Consider the following 3680-nt stretch of genomic DNA (forward strand, 5'->3'; position numbering starts at 1 on the left):
AGAGAGAGAGAGAGAGAGAGAGAGGGAGGGGGAGAGAGAGAGAGAGAGAGAGAGAGAGAGAGAGAGAGAGAGAGAGAGAGAGAGAGAGAGAGAGAGAGAGAGAGAGAGAGATGGAGGGAGGGAGGGAGAGAAAGAGAGAGAGAGTGAGAGCGAGAGGGAGGGAGAGAGAGGGAGAGAGAGAGTGAGAGCGAGAGAGAGAGACAGAGAGAGAGAGTGAGAGCGAGAGAGAGAGAGAGAGAGAGAGAGAGAGAGAGAGAGAGAGAGGGAGGGAGAGAAAGAGAGCGAGAGAGAGAGAGTGAGAGTGAGAGGGAGGGAGAGAAAGAGAGAGAGAGAGAGAGCGAGCGAGAGAGCCAGAGAGCGAGAGAGAGAGAGAGAGAGAGGGAGAGAGAAAGAGAGTGTTATACAGTGCTACCAGTCATAATGTAATGCATCAAGACATATGAAATGGTATCAAACACATCAAACACGTGGTTCCATTGACTCCATTCCAGCCATTATTATGAGCCGCCCTCCCCTCAGCAGCCTCCACTGAGCGTGACATAAACACATTCAAACAGACACTACTGACATAAACACATTCAAACAGACACTACTGACATAAACAGGGCACCAAAAAGCGTACTGTGCATGTGGTTGATAGGGCTACAACAAAGGTCAACCAAGTCATCTTAAGTGCAGATGTAAAAGAGACAAACATTATCCCTTGAAGAATCCATAAGAAGACACTACATGTGAGAACCGTGAGAGATACAGACACTGTCTAGAAGACACTACATGTGAGGACCGTGAGAGATCCAGACACTGTCTAGAAGACACTACATGTGAGGACCGTGAGAGATCCAGACACTGTCTAGAAGACACTACATGTGAGGACCGTGAGAGATACAGACACTGTTAGAAGACACAACGTGAGAACCGTGAGAGATACAGACACTGTCTAGAAGACACTACATGTGAGAGATACAGACACTGTCTAGAAGACACTACATGTGAGGACCGTGAGAGATACAGACACTGTCTAGGAGACACTACATGTGAGAACCGTGAGAGATACAGACACTGTCTAGAAGACACTACATGTGAGGACCGTGAGAGATACAGACACTGTTAGAAGACACAACGTGAGAACCGTGAGAGATACAGACACTGTCTAGAAGACACAACATGAGGACAGTGAGAGATACAGACACTGTCTAGGAGACACTACATGTGAGGACCGTGAGAGACACAGACACTGTCTAGAAGACACTACATGTGAGAACCGTGAGAGATACAGACACTGTCTAGGAGACACTACATGTGAGAACCGTGAGAGATACAGACACTGTCTAGAAGACTACATGTGAGGACCGTGAGAGATACAGGCACTGTCTAGAAGACACTACATGTGAGGTCCGTGAGAGATACAGACACTGTCTAGAAGACACTACATGTGAGAACCGTGAGAGATACAGACACTGTCTAGAAGACACTACATGAGGACCGTGAGAGATACAGGCACTGTCTAGAAGACACTACATGTGAGGACCGTGAGAGATACAGACACTGTCTAGAAGACACTACATGAGGACCGTGAGAGATACAGACACTGTCTAGAAGACACTACATGTGAGGACCGTGAGAGATAGAGACACTGTCTAGAAGACACTACATGTGAGGACCGTGAGAGATACAGACACTGTCTAGAAGACACTACATGTGAGGACCGTGAGAGACACAGACACTGTCTAGAAGACACAACGTGAGGACCGTGAGAGATACAGACACTGTCTAGAAGACACTACATGTGAGGACCGTGAGAGATCCAGACACTGTCTAGAAGACACTACATGTAAGAACCGTGAGAGATACAGACACTGTCTAGAAGACACTACATGTGAGGACCGTGAGAGATACAGGCACTGTCTAGAAGACACTACATGTGAGGACCGTGAGAGATACAGACACTGTCTAGAAGACACTACATGTGAGGACCGTGAGAGATACAGACACTGTCTAGAAGACACAACGTGTGAGGACCGTGAGAGATACAGACACTGTCTAGGAGACACTACATGTGAGGACCGTGAGAGATACAGACACTGTCTAGGAGACACTACATGTGAGGACCATGAGAGATACAGACACTGTCTAGAAGACACTACATGTGAGGACCGTGAGAGACACAGACACTGTCTAGAAGACACTACATGAGGACCGTGAGAGATACAGACACTGTCTAGAAGACACTACATGTGAGGACCGTGAGAGATACAGGCACTGTCTAGAAGACACTACATGTGAGGACCGTGAGAGATACAGACACTGTATCCATCTCCATCCATTCCCTGGTTGATAAAGCCCTGAGAGTAATCCTCTACCCTCCATGGGAGATACAGACACTGTATCCATCTCCATCCATTCCCTGGTTGATAAAGCCCTGAGAGTAATCCTCTACCCTCCATGGGAGATACAGACACTGTATCCATCTCCATCCATTCTCTGGTTGATAAAGCCCTGAGAGTAATCCTCTACCCTCCATGGGAGATACAGACACTGTATCCATCTCCATCCATTCTCTGGTTGATAAAGCCCTGAGAGTAATCCTCTACCCTCCATGGGAGATACAGACACTGTATCCATCTCCATCCATTCTCTGGTTGATAAAGCCCTGAGAGTAATCCTCTACCCTCCATGGGAGATATAAGAAGCTTTTCTTCCGCGGACGAGTCAAGCCGTCATTGTCCCTCGGTCTGTCTGAAATGACGCCCTTTTTCCATTATATTAACTATATAGTTCACTACTGTTGATGAAAGCCTCTAGGCCTCTGGTTGAAAGTAGACCACGACCATATAAGGACAAGGGTTCCATTTGGGAGGCAATCACAGTCCCACATCATTTTCCTCAGTCTACTTTTCAGGGCATGAAGAGCCAGAGCTGTGGGCACTGGAACAAAACAGAACCCTGGGGGTGTCTGATTGGAATCCAGTCGGAGGATAATCTTTCACCAGGGCAACGGGGTTTCCATGGAAATTCTCCAGTCGGGGCCGCGCAGTGCGAATTGGGGCAAGGGGAGTGGAGTGGGGGAGGGCCGTCGGGGTAATTAACTCTCCTGATAATGGGGACAGTTACATTACATCATCTCTGATCTCATGGCATTGCTGTCTATGGGGACAGTTACATTACAGTATCTCTGATCTCATGGCATTGCTGTCTATGGGGACAGTTACATTACATCATCTCTGATCTCATGGCATTGCTGTCTATGGGGACAGTTACATTACATCATCTCTGATCTCATGGCATTGCTGTCTATGGGGACAGTTACAGTATATTATCTCTGATCTCATGGCATTGCCGTCTATGGGGACAGTTACATTACAGTATCTCTGATCTCATGGCATTGCTGTCTATGGGGACAGGTACAGTATAGTATCTCTGATCTCATGGCATTGCTGTCTATGGGGACAGTTACATTACATCATCTCTGATCTCATGGCATTGCTGTCTATGGGGACAGTTACAGTATAGTATCTCTGATCTCATGGCATTGCTGTCTATGGGGACAGTTACATTATAGTATCTCTGATCTCATGGCATTGCTGTCTATGGGGACAGTTACAGTATAGTATCTCTGATCTCATGGCATTGCTGTCTATGGGGAGAGTTACAGTATAGTATCTCTGATCTCATGGCATTGC

This window comes from Salvelinus fontinalis, unplaced genomic scaffold (genome assembly GCF_029448725.1).
Source record: "Salvelinus fontinalis isolate EN_2023a unplaced genomic scaffold, ASM2944872v1 scaffold_0711, whole genome shotgun sequence".
In the NCBI taxonomy this organism is placed as follows: domain Eukaryota; kingdom Metazoa; phylum Chordata; class Actinopteri; order Salmoniformes; family Salmonidae; genus Salvelinus; species Salvelinus fontinalis.